The 22,957-nt window shown below is 40.5% G+C and overlaps 2 long non-coding RNA genes across 2 annotated transcripts; both read right to left on the bottom strand.

Moving 5' to 3' along the window:
- Positions 1 to 15,237: 15,237 nt before the first annotated feature.
- On the bottom strand, positions 15,238 to 20,152 carry LOC309505176. The gene is made up of 2 exons (XR_014208354.1): positions 15,405 to 20,152; positions 15,238 to 15,289 (listed from the first exon to the last, which is right to left on the bottom strand). It is a non-coding gene; the product is annotated as an uncharacterized lncRNA (long non-coding RNA).
- A 2,162-nt stretch (positions 20,153 to 22,314) lies between these two features.
- Positions 22,315 to 22,707, bottom strand: LOC309504951. Its single transcript, XR_014208240.1, has 2 exons — positions 22,482 to 22,707; positions 22,315 to 22,366 (listed from the first exon to the last, which is right to left on the bottom strand). It is a non-coding gene; the product is annotated as an uncharacterized lncRNA (long non-coding RNA).
- Positions 22,708 to 22,957: the final 250 nt, after the last annotated feature.

Here is a 22,957-nt window from a genome sequence, read left to right as displayed (position 1 = left end):
GAGAGAGAGAGAGCCCCGACCGCGCGCGCGCTCTCACTCACTATTCAGAGCGGTCAAGCTTCCCTGTACTTTTTGACAAGAGTCCTTGACAGGGAGGCCAGAGTTTCTTTGCAGCTCAAGTCGGCGGCGGTGTGTACAGTTAACGCTCTATCTGTTGACGGCGCTGAGGGAAAAGCTCCCGCCACTGGAAGAAGCAGTCGCCGCCCATTTGTGTCCTCCTGCGCACCCATCAAAGCCGTGCGTTCTCGTCTTCAGCACTCGCGGATCGTGCATACTCCGCCGCTTCTTCTGCTACACACCATGGTCGTTCTTTTCTCGAGAAAAGGAGTTTTCTCATAGAAAATAAATAAATAAATGCGTCATTGTACCCAGCACTTCTGAAAATGCACTTCCGAATGCGTCTCTGTCCCCAGCATATCAAACCAAACTGACGCCCATGTGACATCGGCGAATGTCATTTTTATTTCCCGATGGCCGATGGCAGTTAACGAGGCAAATATCGGCCGTTACCGATGTTCAGCCGATGCATCGGTGCATCCCTAATTTGAAGTGCAATTTTTGGCATTATTATTAGTCAAATATTGACACAGAAAAAGCATTTACTCATACTAGCTACATATAATAGCTTTATCTATCAGTCATCTTTATCACACAAAAGTAATCAGAATAAATTATTTCTAAATAATTAAATAATTTTCAAGATACTTCAAAATAATTGAGTGTTTATTATTATGAACTGTGACGTGTTCTGTGGTCAAGTCGTTTCTCTCCTCTTTCAAAAACTCTGCATCGCAAATTAATCAGCAATTGAGAAATTCAGGTTTAAATAGCTTTATTGGCATGGTAAAAAAAAGGCTTTACATTGCCAAAGTTAAATCAGGCAGTGATTGACAGCGCTCTGGTCCAATGGCATCATTGACTGATACAGTACTTTTTGTACTGTAGGCTACAGTACATATACTGTACAGTACTCTAGCACAATGTTGTTTGGGGTGGCTGGGGGGAAATATGATATAATCGAAGACTGTAACCGAATGTAGATAAACAAGTCATTTAATGATTGGGCTAAGTTAAATCAAGACAACACAGCTGTATAATGTTATGGGCTCTCACCTGAAAAAAGCCAGTACTGTATTATAAATAGTATTAGTAGGCTATAGTATTGATTAAAAATAAATAAATCTGACTTACCACGAGTAGGCTATCCAGTAACCTTATAGCGACGATGGCTAATGATATCATTCGTCTGTACTATTCCTTCTATAAGAAATCATCTAAAAAATATAGTGTAGCAGCAAAAAAATACAGATATAAAATGAAATAGAAAGCTGCGCTTACAGACGCTCACATCCACACATAAACACAGCACTGACGTCTTCACTTCCAGGTGAAGAAGCTGTCAATCAAAAACTCAGTAGCCAATAAGAGCACACTGCTACTAGCCCCGCCCCCACGAGAGAAATGTGTCAGAACAGCAAACGAAAACTCTGGGAGCGTAAACGAAAACTTCAGAAGCGTAAATGAAATCTCTGGAAGCGCATTTGTAAGTTCAGATCAGCGAACGAAATATGAGAAATTGTTAGCAAAACATGCAGTGTATTAAAAACGAAGTAAAAAAATTTGCCTGCGATTTATTCTTTTTCAGTTTCAAAGATATTTTATTCAGTTTCAATTTATATTTTCATTAGTTTCTTGAAAAGTAACGTTCATTATTATTGGATCAAAATTAATTCCATAGGGAGTCCATAAAACAAATAACAGCTTAACATCCAACAGACTCCTCTCTGAACACCTCCCTCTCTCTCTCTCTCTCTCTCTCTCTCAAACACAGTTTACTTACAACATTAAACTTTGTTACATTTCTCCTCTCTCTCACACACTCACTCTCACACACACTCTCTCTCTCTCTCACACACACACACACACACTCACTCATCGTTAGGAAAGATTAGATGAATGTGATCATTTATATTTGGGCCTTTTTTGGGCCTGAAATCGCTGATAAAACCTTATGGCTACTTTAGCTATTATTACATTAGCTAACTACCAACTAACCAGATAACATTAACAAATTGACAAGCACTTACTGGGCAGAATGGCTGTTAATGTTGCATGTCTTGCAAAGCGCTGTTCGTCTTTTGCCATCATGTGAACAATTCTTGAAGCCGAAAGCGATGACCCTCGGTACCCCTCCGGCTGACATGTTGATGTGATATCTGATCTAAGTGGGCGTGGTGTGCGTAAGGTACGAGAGGGCATGACTGATGATAGTTTCATGATCCAGTCATGACAACGCTATTCTCAGCCTGCGCTCCAGCTGGGTAATCAACTTGATTTTTAAAAATAATTTCTATATTTTATATTCAAACTGAAAACATGATGTGATTAACACTCAAGTCATTCAAGTCATCGTGTCTCAAGTCATGTCAAGTCCCGAGTCTTTAACTTCCAAGTCCGAGTCAAGTCTCAAGTATTTTATTTTTTGTCAAGTCAAGTCACAAGTCATAAAAATAGCGACTCGAGTCCAAGTCACCAAGTCACAAGTCCCCATGTCTGCCTCCAGCTGTTCCAGGAAGAGCTCCAGGAACTCCTCAGGTACGTGCAGAACCTCCTCAAAGTGCTGCAGGATGTAGTGCTGTGCTTTACAGCGGAGCTTTGAGCAGGAGGAAAAGTCCTCTGTCAACTTGCAGATGCCAATGCAGTTTCCTATATTAAATTTGAAATGCTGGGTAAAACTTCATTCATAGCCACTTCCAGAATAAAATTTCAAGAATGTGTTTGCCTAGATATCATAGTTACATTCTTTTTTTCTGGCAATACACTCATTCATTTTCATGCATTTATATATTTGGACTTAGGCAGTTTCAACCGTATAATGTTGGCAGTGGAAATGATGTATATAATTATAATCATTTCTAGGTAATTTGCACACAATTGCAGTTCAAATGCTTCTTCTCACCTAAAGTAGGAGCTGCAGCCACACATGATGATCTTGTGCACTTGAAATTCTCTGTCATTTGACTTGATGATCAAGTCAGTGTGTTCGCCCAGTAAACGTGCTTCATCAAACACGTCAAAGGCTGTTGCTCTTATGTTCTCCATGTTCTCTCAGGACTGTAAATGTATTCAGTCTTCTCTCCTCAAACTCTGATTAAAGTCTCCTCAGGATTGTGTCTTTGTGGGACTTTTGCTCAGGAGAGTTCTATAGAATGTCTCTGTGACATCATAGTTGTAGAGCTTCAATATATCTTTTCAGTTTGTGTCTTGGCCACATAATTATTAAAGAGTTTGGTTTTATCGATTCCTTTTGAATGAAACATCTTCACAGTAACAAAGATATTAAATTCAGAATTACTGCCATTATAAGTAAAATTACAAATAAATGGGCAAGCTGATTTTTTTTTTTTTTACAATATTTACAACTGGAAAAATTCAACAAACAAGACTTTGAACAGTCACTAAGACACTACGGCTGTATCTGAAATTGTCCCTTATACTGGACCAGCAGTTCTCAACTGGTTTGGCCATGGGACCCACATTTTCCCATGGACATTAATATTATTATTGGGTTTTTTTTTTTAGGAATTTGACCGAATATGGTATTATCACGATATTGAAATGAGCGTTTTCAAACAATAAGAGGTTTTATATATTTTTTCTTAAAACAAAACAAACTAAATTATATTTCAATCCAATAAAGTAATACACACAAAAACTACATAAAGTAAACAAATGTTTTAAACTGATTCAAGTGTTATAAAGAATTATAAAGAACAATAGGTAACACTTTACAATAAGGTAAAGTCAGTTAATGCATTAACCAACATTAACATTGAGCAAAAGCTACATCTGTTACCATAGTTATTCTTTGTTAACATTAGTTTAAAAAAAAATACAACTGATCATTGTTAGTTCATGTTAGCTCAGGTCCATTAAATCCTTCTGAATTTAATAATGTGTTATTAAATGTTGAAATGAAAATTAACCAAGATTAATAACTGCTTTAGGAGTATTGTCCATTGTCAGTTTATGTTAACTATAGTGAATTAACTAATAAAGCCTTATTGTAAAGTGTTACCTGTTACAGAATGCAGATCCAGACACAAAGAAATACATTGAAATGTGAGCTTTATTAACAGCACTGAGCAGAATGGAGAATACAGATGAGTATGCAGTTCAAATAGACTTTGAAGAATGAGTAAAGCTTAGTAACGAAGACCTTCCTTGTTTTACAGGTGCAGGAGATCATGGATAGTTGGACGGATGGCTGGATGGACGCACACACCTTTTCGTGTTTGGTGAGTATGCAGGATGATGACAGGAGAACACAGGAGAGGAATACACTGGAGCACCAACGCTGGAGAACAGGTAAGCACTTCATAGAAACAAGACCAGACAATGATGTGAGACGAGGTGTGTGCTTTTGTAGCTGGCTTGATGATGGTGCAGATGAAGTGCAGGTGTGAGTGTTCAGTACTCTGGTGAAGGTGTGCTGTGTGAATGGCTGATGTGACAGCCTGGCAGATCCGTGACAATTACCCAACAATAATAAAGAATCAGAACATTTGCAATCAATGTGTAGGGCAGGGGTTCTCAACTCTGGTCCTCGAGGTCTATTTTCCTGCAGAGTTTAGCAGCAACCTTGATCAAACTCACCTGCTTATTGATCTTATGGGGACATTTTTTTGGTCCCCACAAGGAAAACAGCTTGTAAATCATACATAATGCAGAACATTTTCTGTAATGGGAGGTTTCAGATTAGGGGATATAATTTGTACAGTAAAACAAATCATTATTTCTATGGAAAATCCCCATAAAACATGAAGTGTGTGTGTGTGTGTGTGTGTGTGTGTGTGTGTGTGTGTGTGTGTGTGTGTGTGTGTGTGTGTGTGTGTGTGTGTGTGTGTGTGTGTGTGTGTGTGTGTGTGTGTGTGTGTGAATTAGTCTACTACAAACTTCCTTAACAGTATTTATGCTTACAGGGCACCTATTATGACCCTTTTCACAAAAAATAAGTCTCTGATGTCCCCAGAGTATGTATGTGAAGTTTTAGCTGAAAATACCCAACAGATATTTTTTTTACAGCATGTTTAAATTGTCATTTTTTGGGGGCTCAGAAAAACACACCGTTTTAGTGTGTATCCCTTTAAATGCAAATGAGCTGCTGCTGCCGCCCAAAGGGTGGAGCCTTACGAGCTCGCGCTCAGAGCCAGGACAATCTCATCTGATAATATCAAAACAGAAACTCTCATTAGTGGTGTTCATTTCGACTCGGAGTCGGACAATAATGCCCACAGAGCCAGAGAATATATACTGTATGGAGATTGAACAGGTATAGTTTAGCTTAATTATGGTTATAACTTATTTGTCATCTGCTTTTATCCACTATTAATACAAGCCTGCTGTAGCAGACCTCGTCCGAATGATGACCAAAATATACTGATGAGTTCGATTAAGTTTATTGTACATCACACAAAAGATGAAGCGTTAGTTTTACTCCAGAAAATCACTGTAAGAGCAGCTAAATAAAAACAGTATAAGATGTGAGCATTTAAGTCTTATCCAAAACTCTCTCTCTCCCTTTCATTAGCATGGAACATACACAGCGAAGTACACAAAACACTCGTTACAACTAACAGTAAACAAATATATACACACCTTTTCAGTCTGTGCTTAAAGGTGAACTAAGTATCTTTTTTACTTTAACCGAACAGCTTCGGAGTCATTGGAATAGTTATATGACTTATTTCGGGTTGAATGGTGGTCGTCTCGCACCCCCCAAGCGCCTGTGAGCCGAAAAACCACCCTTGCAACTTTGGGCCGGCGGGCGTGTATCGCTTGATATCAGGTCTCGCGTTGCAACGAATTGCTTTATGGCACTGCAAAGTGCACACGTACACGTAGAAAAAGGTAACGTTAGATACTGAGTTCTTCACACTTTCGTCATGGCTGAACCGGTAAAAAAGAAGCAGAAAGCTAGGAAAGGTTTGTCGGAGGACCAAAGAAAGAGGAAACGGCAGACTGACCGAGCAAGGAGTCAGACTCGAGTAAATATCGTTCTTGTTGATGGACTAGTAGACATCTTCAGAGCTTATCTGTGCCTGTTCGATGTCCGACGCTTTGTAACGCGTTGTGTCAGGAGGAGAAATAGGGATAGCTCACAGATGAAGTTATTTCAGAGGCCAGACAGACTCACGGAGGCGATTGGCATCTCACAACTTGCACTTTATTCCCCAATCGAACTCGTGTAACTGAGCATCAAACTGAAATAACCCGCATACATGGGGGTGTTCGAGGTGCACACACAATACAGACTGCCGACAGTTCAACAGGGCGCGCGCAGCTCTTAAAGGGGCCACACCTTATTTCCACTCATTACAGCCTCATTACAGCCTCCATCTGCGCGAGTGGCGACAGTAATATTAAATACAAGTACTCCACAGCGACTCTAGGGGTCGCTGTTTGACAAAAACGGAAAGCTGCATAGTGTGCCTTTAATAAAGTGAAAGTGAAAGTGAAAGTGACACATGACGGCGCTTGTCTGAAGTTTTAAATCATTGGTTACCCGTAAGCCAATCACATAACGTTTGGTTATGACGTGTGTTATGCGCTGGCTCAGCCGCATCGAACTTCCACTGTAAACACATGTATGATGTGAAAACAAAACCATAGAGCGAAATACCGGAGTGAACATGGCTGTGAACGACTTTTGCAGATTATGTGAAGTAAATCTCCGCATCCACGGTACAATCAACGTCTACGTCACGGCTCTCAGCCCGCCCTCTGTTCGTTGATTGGCCGGCTGTTTTGAGGCCGGAGGAAAACTGAGAGATAGGTCGCTATCTCAGACTGAGTACAGAAGCGAACTGAAATTGAGCGGAAGTACGAAGTCTGACGTAGTCAGGCTAGTCTACAGCTGCTCAAGCGTCGAAACAATGGCGGACTGTGTCCCGCTCCCTCAGGGCGGGTCTATGCTCAAACTGCAGTGTCAATCAACAGTCGTGGGAGGGGCCTGTGCAAAGTGACGTCACATTGCCGCGAATCTGAGAACGGCTTGTTCTGAGACAGTGCTTATGATTTATTGGGATTATAAAAAAAGCACTGGGTGGATTTTTATCATTATAGGGTGGTTGTGTACACACACTGCCAACACACATTTATGTTGGCATAACGTTGGCTGTCTTGCGCAGTCTACCCTCGTCGGACAGGTAATACAAGGTGCAGGCGACAGGGAACCGCATGACGGTCGTCTCAGCCTCGATGTAGGGACGCAGCAATTCGGAGAGTGACAGCAGCGATGACCTTGACATCCTACAATTTTCACGCCACTCATCCGGGACAACCACTTCATTTTCGAAGTTCTCCCACCAGACAGCAGTTCGCCCAGGTCGGACCCAAAACCGGCGACGCTGGCGGTGACGCGGACTGGTTCTTTTGTGTTGGAGGGAGGAGAAGTTGTTGCAAAATTGCTGACCTCCGAGCACTCATTCGTCTCTGCTCCTCGACATAATGGAGCAGCTGTATTTGCAAATGCAAACACATTGTAGCAAATTAGCTCTATATGAAATATTAATAATCAATAATAACTGGTTATAATTGATTATGAATATTTGGATTAGTTAATATAATTAATTTACTGTCGTAAATTAATATTACAATCAATGAACCTATTTGTCCCATGAACACTCAGGATCAATTGTTTATTAACTCTAAGAAATGTACATTTCCGGGGCATGGGAAATGTCTTTCTTAATTTACAATACTACTAAGAGCAGTAACCAAGATCTAAATGATTAGTGACTCCAGTTATGAGCTTGAGACAAGGACAACTTTACGTGTGACATAAACAAGATTTTATTAACTAGTCTAAACACTTAAACTACTCTAACATACACACACATACATGCATACAGTTTACCAAGGGAAAGAGAGCTGAAGCAGAATACAGGAAAGCAAGAAATTATAGCATTGTTTGAAATCATTGTTTGTCAGCAGATCAACAGCCTTGAGCAAACCATCATTTTAGTTCTAAAACGCCCTTCTTTAAAGGGTTAAGGATACTTAAGGATACTTAATGTATCAACTAATGAGACTTAGTTTGATACTTGCATGTCTCGCCCATTTGAATTAAAATGTCCTGATGCAATTTGTTGAGGCTCCAGTTGATCTTTGCTGATGTGGTCTTGATGAGAGAGAACCAGTGGTTTTCAGAGTATCTTTGGTGAATGGAAAGACAAGGCCGCAGCCTGGCACAAGCTTGGTGGGTCCTTAGAGGCTTCTAGTTCAGCATCATCTTCACGTCAGCATTTCAGAAAGGGACTAAGAGAGAGCTAAGAGCTGATCAGTGACTTTAAAGCATGAAGATGGCACAACCTCTGGAGCTGTGTGAGCCAATGAGAAGATTTCCGTTTGGAGGGAAATTTTTACGACCCATTGTCCCTTTGAACATGCAATTTGATTGGATGTTTAACACTAGTGATGTATGTCTCGAGACCGGTCTTGGTCTCGAGACCGGTCTCGAGACCACTTTTACGTGGTCTCGGTCTTGTCACGGCCTTGACGGTCTTTGGTCTTGGTCTTGTCTTGGTCTCGGACCTCTCGGTCTTGTCTTGGTCTCGCTGTCTCAGACCGACATAGTGGTCGGGGAATTTAGCAATACAATACTACAATATCCACGATGACACAACGTTCGATAATGCAACATTATTATCCGCAACGGAACGGATTGAAGCGCGCGTCCGAGTGAAAGTGCGGCGCGTGCGCGAGCCACACCAGAAAACACTTTATCCGCGCCACTGATCGCAGCGGCAACGAGCACTTTGATCACTTGATTTAAAAAACACATATCAGTGACATGATGGGTTTTAATTTCATTCAGGAGATTTTGGGTAACTGCACAACTGACAGATGACTTTGAGCGCACCGCCAACGGTGTGTGTGTGTGTGTGTGTGTGTGTGTAACCATAGCGACAAAACGACCAACTTTCAGATCCTGCACTTAAGCCTATAATTTCGTTTTTTAAATTTTTATTATTTATTTAAAAGTTGCAGAATGGATTAATTTGGAGACTCCGAAATCGGCAGAGATAGGCAGGCATTTGCTTAGATGAATTTGTGACTTTGATATCTGTGTGTGTGTCTGTGTGTGTGTGTTGTTTGATTACAGTATTGTATTTAAGATGGTGTTAGACTAAATAAATGGTCTTTTAAATATCATATGCATATCTCTGTTGTGTTGACTAAACATTAGGTCTAATCCAAGTTTACAATTGTGTATCTTTAATTTGATGTTACGATTTCAACTACACATTAAGTATAAATGTAAACTGCGGCTGAACCCTAGTATGCTGCTGTTCTTGAATTCATACAAGTTGCTTAGCTTCAACACTAGTCTGTTTTTTTTCCCCTCCGGTCTCGACTTGGTCTCGGTCTTGGTCTCGTCTTAGTCTTGGTCTTGACTTGGTCTGTCTTGGTCTTGGTCTTGGTCTTGTCTTGGTCTCGATACCCTCTGGTCTTGGTAGTGTCTTGGTCTCGGTTTAGGCGGTCTTGACTACAAGTCTATTTAACACAAGAATCTTTAAGATGCTTATAATACTAATGCGTCACAAAGTTAGCAGAATGTAATGTAAATTAACAAAACGGGGATGAAGATTGGAGTTTATAGAGACCAAAAATGCCGCACATATAATGTTGGTTAACCATAATATGCAAAGTCTGAAACATTAACCCAATTGAGTTTACAAGAATACAAACGCCACATAAAAGGGAAAATCATGAGATGGGAAAAATTAGATACATGTTTACACATTTATCAAGTGGTTATATATAGAATATATATAGGATTAACAGGGTTTTTATTTCTCTTCCTCGGCAAGAGTTTAAGTGAGAGTCGCAGCTCTCAGGACATTCCTTTCGCTCGTAAAATCAGTTTCAGTGTGTGTCCTGTAACAAGACACCGCGTCCTGCCAGTGTGTTAGCTTCATTTGGGGAACGTTTCACAGGCCTTATTTGGGAGAGTGAGTTTACACAGATTATTCATTAACTAAATGAATAATTTGTGTGTCTGATTGGTCCAGACGCTACATATTCCCCCCTTTCGATCGTTGTTGTCCCTCTCAAGGACAACCACGAACGACGTTGGAAGTGCAGAAAGATCAGACACACCTCTGTCATACAAGGCTGGAAGGCCATGGTGGCCTCTGGTTGTTTGTGTTTCCTGGAGCGGTGGTCGTTCCATCGGGTGATGGTGACAGTAGCCAAGTCCAGGTCTCTGCAGCAGGTGCCGAGGCAGCAGGTGCCTTGACAGTGTGTCACCTGTCCTTTGAGGCAGGTGGTTGCTTGTGACTGCAGGGAGTGGTTATGGGTGTTGTGTAGCGTGGAGAGAGTTTCAGACTGACCTAGTGTTGGTAGCAAAAGGGCAGCAGGTGGTCATTCGCCCTTGGTTCTGTATCCAGGGACCAGGAATCTGAAGTCTGCATTGTTACTCTGCTCTGTGGTAGTGCTGACTTAAGCTTGCCCGAGCTGTGTTGGGCAAGAGTCAGAGGTTCGTTCGTCCCAGTACTCCTCAGGGGAGTTCTGTTCAAGGAGCTCCTTTGCTAGTGCTAGCAGCTCTTGTAACTCGGAATCAGGCATGTCCTGCTGTCTTTGTGCAGCCTCTGTTTGGCACCTGTGTGAAAGGTGTGGAGAAGGATGTTGTTGTTGTAGACTGCTGTGGGACGTCCTGTGGTGTTTGCTGGGTGAGGATGTTCTTTTCCATGGCTCCTCCAAGCGGGTGGTCTTGTGTCTAGGTCTATGGCCATGGTGACAGTTCTGCCCTCTGCTGGCTAGCTTTTCGTTAAAGGCTCTTGCATTGTGGAAATGCTGGGTGCCTTCTGGTGCCAGCTTTGGATTCTGGATTTTGCCATTCAGAATCGCTGGGATCTTACAAACCCTTTTTGAGGAGGCCTTGTGTTTGTTAAAGGCCTTCTGTGTCAGGTCACGCAGTTGGTGGATAGGCATTGTGTTGGCGCAGGCCATGATGCCTAAATGATGACTTACAATAGGATGGAGGTTTCGGAGGAAAAGGCTCTTGAAGCTGGTGTCCTCCTCCATCCCAGATTCGTTGCGAGCTCCGAGGTAAGCTCGTCTGAGTCTGTGATAGTAAACATAGGGAGTTTCATGCCGACCTTGTTTGGTATCTAGGGCAGCGATCAGTCCGTTTTCAAACTCAGAGAACTCCTTTATGATGGCTTGTTTCAGCTGCTGGTAGTTAGACTGGATGTTTTCTGGCTGCCGAGCCAGAAAGCGTTGCACCTCTGGGCTGGATGTTATCCAGATAAGATAGAGTCTATCTTGATGGTGCACACTCATCAAAGACTGCAGGTGAAAGTCAATGTCTCGCAGGTAAGCGTGGACGTCTCCTGCAAGCTCTGGTGTAAATGCAGGGATCTGTCTGGCCATTCGGTTGAGGTCTTTGAGTGTCACTACATGTGTCGTTTCAGGATTCGTTTCAATCAGTCCTTTTCCTTCTGCGGCTGCAGAAGCTTTAAGGAAATTGTCCGATGACATGTTCAGCAGAGGGTTTTTTCTCCCCCCTTGGTAACTCTGTGCTTGGCTGGGGGAGGTTTCTCTGCTGATTGCAAGTGGGGGAGTGAGATGTCTCTCCTGCTGTGGTTCTTTTTGCAGCAGGTAAGAGTGTCTCAGTTCTCGTTGGACCATGTCAAGTTCATCTTTGGTATTGTCCAGCTGCTGGGTCAGTGCCTCAATTTCAGCTCTGGACACCTTCAGTTGACCTTCACAGGCCATGATTCTGGCATCTTTTTCCAAGATTTCAGAATTTGCTGCTTTTAACAGTGACTCTGTGTGAAAGAGTTCCTTTTCCAGGTCCTCTCTGGCTGTCTTTTCAAACTGCTCTTGTTGTTTAGCAGTTGTCAGTGCGGTTTGAAGACTGTGGATTTTCTCCTGTGTCTCTCTTCTGCCAGGGTCCTTGTGTCTGTCCTGAGCCTCCATCTCTAGCTGGTCTATCCGGCTTTTAGCATGTGTCAGCTACTTTTGAGACTCTGTGATCTGGAGTTTGAGGTTGTTTACCTCCTGTTTCAAACCTGTGAGGTTGTGGGCCAGGAAGATAACCTCAGTCAGATATTTGTGGTCATACCTCTGGTTTGAGTCATCTTTCATTAGTTGTCTTCCCTTGTTTTCCAGTTGCCTTTGGCTCTTGTGCTGAAAGTCGTCAGCAGCCGTGGGTAAAAGAGTGTTCTTCAAAACACCTAGCCAGTCCTTTTGGTCTGCCATCTGGGCAGTTAGGCTGAGCATCTGCAACATTCTGGCACACTTGTGGTGAGAGTAAGGGCAAGAGACTAATGCAAGATCAAACAGAATTTGGAGCTAAAGGCAAAGTGAGACAGCTAGGTGTATAATGTACAGCTAGGTTTTGCCAGGTGTGGTTAGCAAGTGAAATGTGTACCTGATTATTACTATCTTAGCTGCAAATAGCAGGATGCTCAGATTTGTGTGGATATGAGTGGCTTTGCTAGAAGAGCGTAAGCCTAGATTTAATAAATGACTTAAGATGGTTCTTATGGTCAAATTATTTCTCAGAACTTACTGATAGCATACAACAGGCTTGATCTCTGAACAAATGAAGAAGAGAAAGAAAGAGGAAGAGCAGAGCTTTCCGATTAGATTGTGTTTATTAGTGGTACTCAAAATTATGCCATAGCAATCGTCTAGATTACTTGTGTAGCTGGCTCATAAAATTGAAGAAACTGTTGAAAATAAACAAACCAAGAAGGAAAGTTGTCTAGTTACTTTTGCGGTTTTATGGGGAAATAAAACCACCCTAGAACAAGTGGGTTAAATGAAAAAATTAATGGCTGACTTCTATTATGATTAAATTTAATAAAAAGATTTAAAGTGATTAAAACAGCTGAATGATCTAGTATTGGGAATAATCAATTGCACTTATGATCAACCATTAGATTTGCTTTGGACATCATTCTATAGTTGGTCACAGCTGCTGCGTGTTCAAGACCATACCATGTGTTTGTCCCTCCATAAAGTTTAGTCAACGTGCCATTGAAAGTTCCGAATAACTATAAAAATTCTCTATTCTTCTCTAGCTAAACAGTTTACATGTAATTAAGTTTAGATTTAATTAACAAAGTAACTGTAAATTTAGCTGAACAGCGTTCAGTAAGGAATGCACCTGAAAAGTGCAGGTGAAATTAGATGAGAAGAATTAAAGTTAAGGAAAGAGAAAGTAAGAATTCAGAAACCAGAAATGGTTCGGCTGTTTGTTTACAAAATGGCGTCGGAAGGTAACACATGTGCTATCTAGAGTTAGCACTTCCTGTGACAAGTCGTTGTCATGGGAACCAATGCACTTCAGAGTTTCAGTGAGTGAGACACAGTTTTGATCACCAGGTAGCTATGCTTTTTAAATGCACGGATAAAGTTTAGATGAATGACATCAATCTAACTATAATTTGTAAGGCTTCTACACTGTAAAAAGGGGAGCATCGCCCATATTTACATTTATATAACACTGTACTGAGATTCCTTCATCAGAAACAGGTTAAGCAATACTGCATTTGGAATTCTTTAACCAAAGCAGAATAATCAATTCTGGTACAGTTTATATGCCGCTGAGCTGAGATTCCTTCGTCAAAACAGACTTACGCTTTAATACTGAAATTAGGGTTTCTTCGCTAAAATCATATTAACCTTACACTGATACCATTTGAAAATATGCTTAAATGTGTTAAGACTTTTTCAATTACAGTAGAGACGTCAATTAAAATCATCATTTATCCGCATTTAAACAAGCCAGCAACTAGCGACCTTAATGCGGTATCGCATGTTGTGTCCTATTCTGACTAGAATTATCAAATACACACTTTTAGGTTGACAGTGGTTTAAGCTCATAACCTTTGTTTAATCATGCCCTATTCATCCTCCACCATAATGTAGCAAATTAGCTCTATATGAAATATTAATAATCAATAATAACTGGTTATAATTGATTATGAATATTTGGATTAGTTAATATAATTAATTTACTGTCGTAAATTAATATTACAATCAATGAACCTATTTGTCCCATGAACACTCAGGATCAATTGTTTATTAACTCTAAGAAATGTACATTTCCGGGGCATGGGAAATGTATTTCTTAATTTACAATACTACTAAGAGCAGTAACCAAGATCTAAATGATTAGTGACTCCAGTTATGAGCTTGAGACAAGGACAACTTTACGTGTGACATAAACAAGATTTTATTAACTAGTCTAAACACTTAAACTACTCTAACATACACACACATACATGCATACAGTTTACCAAGGGAAAGAGAGCTGAAGCAGAATACAGGAAAGCAAGAAATTATAGCATTGTTTGAAATCATTGTTTGTCAGCAGATCAACAGCCTTGACCAAACCATCATTTTAGTTCTAAAACGCCCTTCTTTAAAGGGTTAAGGATACTTAAGGATACTTAATGTATCAAATAATGAGACTTAGTTTGATACTTGCATGTCTCGCCCATTTGAATTAAAATGTCCTGATGCAATTTGTTGAGGCTCCAGTTGATCTTTGCTGATGTGGTCTTGATGAGAGAGAACCAGTGGTTTTCAGAGTATCTTTGGTGAATGGAAAGACAAGGCCGCAGCCTGGCACAAGCTTGGTGGGTCCTTAGAGGCTTCTAGTTCAGCATCATCTTCACGTCAGCATTTCAGAAAGGGACTAAGAGAGAGCTAAGAGCTGATCAGTGACTTTAAAGCGTGAAGATGGCACAACCTCTGGAGCTGTGTGAGCCAATGAGAAGATTTCCGTTTGGAGGGAAATTTTTACGACCCATTGTCCCTTTGAACATGCAATTTGATTGGATGTTTAACACAAGAATCTTTAAGATGCTTATAATACTAATGCGTCACAAAGTTAGCAGAATGTAATGTAAATTAACAAAACGGGGATGAAGATTGGAGTTTATAGAGACCAAAAATGCCGCACATATAATGTTGGTTAACCATAATATGCAAAGTCTGAAACATTAACCCAATTGAGTTTACAAGAATACAAACGCCACATAAAAGGGAAAATCATGAGATGGGAAAAATTAGATACATGTTTACACATTTATCAAGTGGTTATATATAGAATATATATAGGATTAACAGGGTTTTTATTTCTCTTCCTCGGCAAGAGTTTAAGTGAGAGTTGTAGCTACCCCACTTGAATGATGATCAAATTACTCCTTAAACTGATGTTTCCATTAGCGTTTTATTCGTGACACTCATGTAGACACCGTAAGAGCTACAGCAAAAACACAAACAATAAAAACAAACAAACACTGTCACTCCAACACATTAACCAACATCACAATAAAACTATACAATTACAAAAATGATAAACATTACACTTAGTTTACCTTATAACCCTCAAATGGGATGCACAAAACTTCATGGGGGGGAAGAAAACCGTCATGCAATAAGCTGCGTCCTTCACGAAAGTGTGCGCACATACACATAGCGGAAACAGAACGTGCTTTATACACATGTTGGTGCACGTTAAGGCCGTATCATAATAAAAGTCCTTCAAAATAACTATACACATAGATCGGTACAGACCTTATAAATTCAAACAAATTAGCAATCATTTACACTCCCACCAAATCATGAGTTATAATAAACAAAATGATTTCAAAATTACAATGACACATAAAAAAAAGAAAAAAAAAAGATAATAATAATAATAATAATAATAATAATAATAAACAAAAACTTTAACAAGTCTCCAACAGTAAAACCAATTTCTGAACAGGACGTTCAATTACAGAAAGCTTCCCTAGACGTTCTCCCTTCTTTCCAAGATCTTTGTCACCAAGATGAACCCTAACTCTCCTCACAAGTCCATCCGAATCTATGGTCGTTTCTACAATCCTACCTAACAACCATTTGTGTCTAGGTAGATCGTTGTCCTTGACAATCACTATGTCCCCTATTAACAAATTTCTCTTAGGGGTGTGCCAACGCTGTCTGACTGCAATATTTGAGAGATACTCTTTACGCCAGCGACTCCAGAATTGTTCAGCGAGATATTGGACATGGCGCCACCTTTTTCTGGCATAAAGATCTTCTTTAGTGAACTTGCCTGGAGGAGGTAAAGCAATAGTGGATTTCATGGTAAGAAAATGATTTGGCGTTATGGGTTCAAGGCTATTTGGATCGCTTAAATTGTTGACAGTGAGTGGGCGACTGTTTACGATTGACATAGCTTCGTAGAGGAACGCTCTTAAAGATGAATCATCAACCCTTTCAGAAGCAATTGAAAGTGTAGACTGGAGGACACTTCTGACAGTCCTAATCTGTCGCTCCCATACACCTCCTGTATGACTTGCACATGGTGCATTCATTACAAAGTCGCACTGATTCAAAGCCAAGAAGTTATTCAGCTTCTCAGTGTCAAGTTCTTGGAGTGCTTCAGCCAACTCATTCTTAGCCCCCACAAAGTTGCTCCCTTGATCAGATCTAATCTGCCGCACGGCTCCACGTATGGAAATAAAACAGCGCAAGCCATTAATGAAGGAATCTGTTGACATTGAATCAAGCATCTCAATATGAATGGCACGAGAAGACAGACAAGTAAAGATCAATCCATATCTTTTGTGCACCTTTCGTCCTAGTTTCACAGAAAATGGACCAAAACAATCCATACCACAGTAAGTGAATGGTGGAGAAGGATTCACTCTCTCTGAAGGCAAGTCAGCCATCTTTTGCTCTTCTGTTGGACGCCTGTGTTTTCTACAGGTAACACAATTACGCACATGAGATGCTACAACACGATTGATGCCTGGAATCCAAAACCCCCTTGAACGAATCTCATTGATGGTAAATCCTTTACCTTGATGTTTAACTCTTTCATGGCAGTCAGCTATGATCATTTTTGTAATGTGATGGTCTTTGGGGATAATTGTAGGATGTTTGAGTAGACTACAAATAGAAGAGTTGCGAAGTCTTCCTCCCACCTTAAGCACACCATCACTATCAAGAAATGGATCAAGGTTGTACAATTCATTGTGAGATGACAATTGGATACCTTTACTTAATGCTTTCAATTCAGTTTCAAACACATGTCTTTGCAGAAGTTTAATTATGAGACACTCAGCCTTTTCTCTTTCCTCAACTGTAGAAAGTCTGTTTGACTTATCCTTGCGAATCCGACGTTGAATACGTGCAATCGCTCCTATTACCTGAGACCAAGATGAGAACTTTGACAGGCGATTTACAATGGTTTCCTGTTCCACTGCCTTTGTGTTAAGCGTTTGAGAACATCTGACTTCGGAGTCACCTAGTTGTAATTCTGTAATCTCGTTGGCGGGAAGAACCATCTCCTTATTCCATAAGAACCTCGGCCCTGTGAACCAGTCAGATGAAATCATTTCATCAACAGTGAGACCTCTTGAGACATGATCTGCAGGATTGTCCCTTGTTGGAACATACCGCCATTGCTGCGGAACTGTACTTAAATGAATCCTTTGTACTCTGTTAGCAACAAATGTATGAAATCGTCTGGCCTCATTATTGATATATCCCAGAACAACCTTGGAGTCAGTCCAGAAAAACTCTGTGATGTCAGGATACCGAAGTTCTTGCTTAAGGATTTTACTGACATTCACTGAAACGACTGCAGCAGTCAACTCCAACCTTGGAATAGTTGTAATCTTTAAAGGAGATACACGAGACTTCCCCATGGCAAGAGCAACATGGACATCTTTACTTTCATTCTTCAACCTCAGATATGAGCACTGTCCATAGCCACTAGTACTAGCATCTGAAAAATGATGCAGCTCTACTTCCGTTACCTTTCCAAACCCAGGAGGAGCATATGTGCGGGGAATATTCACCTTCTTCAAGTTGCCCAAATCTCTTCTCCAGCACTCCCAACTTGGCTGCAACTCATTTCTCAGTGTGTCATCCCAACCTGTACCATGTCTGCATACTTCCTGAAGTATTTTCTTTCCATGAAGAATGAATGGAGCTAAGAACCCTAATGGGTCATACAATGATGCAATCGTAGATAAGATTCCACGTCGAGTTGCTGGCTGTTCCTTGAGAGAAATATCAAACTTGAAACAATCACATTCCATGTTCCACTGAATCCCCAATGTTCGCTCTGTCAAGGAATCAAATGAGAGATCAGGTTCCTTTACATTGATTGCTCGTTCTGAGGGAGGAATACTTTCCAGCACAGCATTATAATTAGACACAAATTTGTGAAGTCTAAGGCCACCAATGGCACAAAGGTCTCGGGCTTCTTGAGCAAGTTGAATTGCATCCTCTGTTGTTTGTACACTTGTAACACCATCATCTACATAGAAATCATTCATTACAAACTGAAATCCCAAAGGGTACTGGTCCTTGTTACCTTCAGCCAAATACTTCAATCCATAGTTCACACATCCTGGAGATGAAGACGCTCCAAAGAGATGAACTGTCATTCTGTACTCTCGAGGTTGTTCTTTTAAGTCTCCATTTCTCCACCACAAGAAACGCAGAAAGTCTCTGTCTGCTTCAGGCACATGGAACTGATGAAACATTTTCTCAATATCACATATTAAAGCAACAGGGTGCTGGCGAAATCTGAGAAGAACACCGGTCAAATTGTTCATCAAGTCAGGTCCTTGAAGGAGATGATCATTTAAACTCATTCCATCATACCTCGCAGAACAATCAAAAACAACTCTCAGCTTGTCTGGTTTCTTCGGGTGATAAACACCGTGATGAGGAACATACCATCTTTCACCTTGACTCCCTCCATCTTTAACTTCCTCTGCCTCTCCTCTGTAAATGACCTCCTCCATAAATTTCACATAATGCTCTTTGTACCTTTGGTCCTTTAACAATTTTCTCTTTAGATGGTTAAGTCTCACAAGAGCAAGTTGTCTGTTGTCTGGCAAATTAGGTCTCGCTTTAAAGGGTAGAGGCATTTCATAGTGTCCAGAGCTATTTCTCTTTATACCATCACTTAATTTGTTCAAAAAGGCGATGTCATCTTGAGAGAGAACTTTGCCATCATCATTAGCATCTTTAAAATCAGATTCTAAAATGCGTATGGCATCTGCAGGAGTCAATGAAGGAATTTCTTTAACAGAAAGTCTATGACAGAGACTAGTGATACCTGAAGAGTCAAGCCTGGGTAATGAAGGTCCAACAATGCTCCAACCCAGATCAGTTTTGACAGCATAAGGTTCATCATTCTCTCCTAAAATCGCTTGTCTTGGTGCCAGCGCTCTAGCACAATTATAGCCAATCAAAAGACCGGCTTCACAGTCCTTCAAAGAGGGTATCTCCTCAGCAATTGCAGAAAGATGATTCCAAAGTTTGGCTGTTTCACACGTAGGTATATGTGCATGGTTGACTGGAATACAATCTTTAGTATAAACAGGGGGGAGTTCAATATAAGTAGCAGAACTATAACCCCTTACACGAAGTCCTGAAATCCTTTCACTCTTCACTATGGTGTCCTTTCCAGTCATAGTGGTCAGTTTTAACTTGACAGGAAATTTATCTGCCTGCAAGACATTGCTCACTTCTTGGTCGATAAAGGTTGTATCACTCTGTGAATCGAGCAAGGCATAAACAAGTTTTTCTGTACTCACATTGTTGCTTGATGATAACCATACTGGCACAACCATCGATGTATAAGATGATCCCTTTCCGGCCACACTCAGAGACAGAACGGCTGTCGACTCATCTTCTAACCTTGGAGCAGATGCAGTTAATGGAACTAGCCTTTCTCTTTTGGTGAAGTTATCATCATGAAGGCAAGTAGGATGTTTCCCTTTACATGAGTTACAGGAATGGCGATGACGACAGTCTCTTACACTATGGCCAGTTTTCAAACATCCATAACAAAGATTGTTTTCCTTCACATATGTCCGTCGTTCTGCTAGTGTCTTGGTCATCAATTTGGAACAATCATAGAGCTGATGTTGAGGATCTTGACAAAACACGCAGGGAGGTTTGACATTTTTCTTGATGATCTTTGGTCTGTTAAGTCCCAAATCAGTCTGAGTATTTAAGACATTAGCCTTATTTCCTTTGGACTCTCTGAAAGTTTGTTTGTTAACAGATGTTAAGCTGAGAGCGTAAGATGATGTGACTGGATTACAACCAATCTCTGCTTCTAACGAAACAAATGCTGCAAAGGTCTTAAAGTCAGGAAAATCCTTATTGTCTCTCAAGGTTTGTGTAACTTGTCGATTCCAACGCGAAGCAGCCCATTCAGGTAGTTTTTGAACTAACTTTTGGTTTTCGTCACAGTCATTTAAGATTTGTAAACTTGCAACATGAGGTATGGCATCTTGACAGGCGTTAAGGAAATCCGAAAATTCTCTAAGTCCAATAGCATCCTTTGATTGAATTTTTGGCCAATTTGCAAGCTTCTGGCGAAAAGCACGTTGAATCACAAATGATTGACCATACCTTTGATCTAATTTGCTCCAGGCATCCTTATAAGCTTCGTCGTCACTCCTGTAGAAGGTACCATCCAAGGTTTTGCGTGCCGATCCACCCACATACCTTTTTAGATAATAAAGTTTGTCAGCAGCAGATATACTCTTTCGATCAATCAATGACATAAAGGAAGCCTTCCACTCAACATACTGAATGGGATCACCATTAAACACAAAGGGCTCTGGAGCTGGCAATCTGTTCAAATTTATGCTGTCTTGTAGGGCTTGAACAAGAAAAGGCAGTTCATTTTGAGATGGAGATATGTCATTAGCAGGTTGGCTAGAAAAGCTTGGAGGCAGGCAATGTTGTTCTCTGATAACCCGGTTTATTGAAGGATTATCAACTTCCTGCACTGCTATCCGATTATAGACCTCGAACCTTGCCTGTGCTACTTTTAAATCCTTTTCCGCCTGTAACTGCTCTAGTTCACGTTTTTGAGCATCTAGGTCTCTTTCTTGTCTCTCTTGCAACTCGTGAATTTTCTCCTTCCGTTTATTTTCCTCCATCAGCATTTTGTACTCCACTTCCTTTGCCGCCAATTCTGCAGCTGCTTCGGCATGTTTTGATGCTACACATGAAGATGCAGAATGATGACTTGACCGAGCACTAGACTTATGGCTAATTCGAGAAACAGTAGAGCCATAGATAGAACGAGCATGGCTAGATTCAAGCAAATCCTTCAAGCGATGTTTTACTTGTTCTACATCAAATTCATCAATGCCTGATATTCTTCCATAAGCAACTTTTATTATTTCTGTTGTCACAGCCTCACAAGCATCAATACGACGTCTCAGTTCAGTAGATGGCGTGACATAATTTCTAACTTCAACATAGATATGCATAACTTTCTCCTTTTCCTCTTCCAAGATGTCAATTAGAGTTGCTAGCTGGCTCTCAGTAATATCAGACTTGAGTTGATTTCTAGCCTTACGTGCAGACATTTTCCATTGTTCGTACATGGAAATAAGCTTTCTTTCTCTCTTCTGAATTTCATCTTTTTGAAATGCAAGCATTTTTTCTGTAGGATTTCGTGGACGAACAGAACGTCGAGGACCTTGAGATTCTGCTAAATCTTCTTGAAGTTTACTTTTAAGTTCACTCAAAGTTTGTTCTTTAGTCTCAATTGTCTCTATTATCTGTTGTCTGTTTAAACTCTCTGTTGATGTTTGATATTCATGATTAAGGGTTTCAATATCATGTTGGAGACTATTAATCAGCCCTTCACATTCAACAATATCAACACAATTATTTGACTCAGTCATTTTAAAATTACCAGATTAACACACACAATAATATAAGATGTCCAGCACAGTTAAAAGTCATTTAAATTACAAAACAGTAATCATGTAGCCTCAAACATTAATATCAAGTGTTTTAAATAACCCTTTTTAATAGACAAATATTTCCTTTAAAACTCGTATAAATATCCCTTCTTCAAACACAACAAAGGATTTGGTCTTTCAAAAGGCTTTAAACATTTCAACCCTTGTATTAAACTTGAAGAAAATGTCTATCGTTGGTTAAATGTTTCACCTTAATATCCTTTTACTGCTGTAGAAGTGCGTAGAGGGATAAATGTCACCTGAAGAAGAACACAGTCTTTCGCAATCCGTAGTGTATCGTTTAATCCTTGATTTCAGCCGTAGTTATCCATAAACGAACCACATTTGACCATCGGAAATCGACCTGCTGCCCGTGAACATCCACTTCTTAAAGACCCGTCGGCATGGACACCAGTCATTAACGCAGCAGAGTCGAACGACGAATGGCTAAGCTCTTACTGTAGCTACCCCACTTGAATGATGATCAAATTACTCCTTAAACTGATGTTTCCATTAGCGTTTTATTCGTGACACTCATGTAGACACCGTAAGAGCTACAGCAAAAACACAAACAATAAAAACAAACAAACACTGTCACTCCAACACATTAACCAACATCACAATAAAACTATACAATTACAAAAATGATAAACATTACACTTAGTTTACCTTATAACCCTCAAATGGGATGCACAAAACTTCATGGGGGGGAAGAAAACCGTCATGCAATAAGCTGCGTCCTTCACGAAAGTGTGCGCACATACACATAGCGGAAACAGAACGTGCTTTATACACATGTTGGTGCACGTTAAGGCCGTATCATAATAAAAGTCCTTCAAAATAACTATACACATAGATCGGTACAGACCTTATAAATTCAAACAAATTAGCAATCATTTACAAGAGTCGCAGCTCTCAGGACATTCCTTTCGCTCGTAAAATCAGTTTCAGTGTGTGTCCTGTAACAAGACACCGCGTCCTGCCAGTGTGTTAGCTTCATTTGGGGAACGTTTCACAGGCCTTATTTGGGAGAGTGAGTTTACACAGATTATTCATTAACTAAATGAATAATTTGTGTGTCTGATTGGTCCAGACGCTACATATACTGTAACGACTCGGGGTAAATGTGAATTAGCTCAAGAATA

This window comes from Leuciscus leuciscus (genome assembly GCF_965113295.1).
Source record: "Leuciscus leuciscus genome assembly, chromosome: 8".
NCBI classification, from domain to species: domain Eukaryota; kingdom Metazoa; phylum Chordata; class Actinopteri; order Cypriniformes; family Leuciscidae; genus Leuciscus; species Leuciscus leuciscus.
The sequence above is the reverse complement of the archived record's forward strand: the minus strand, read 5'-3'. Positions and strand labels throughout refer to the sequence as shown.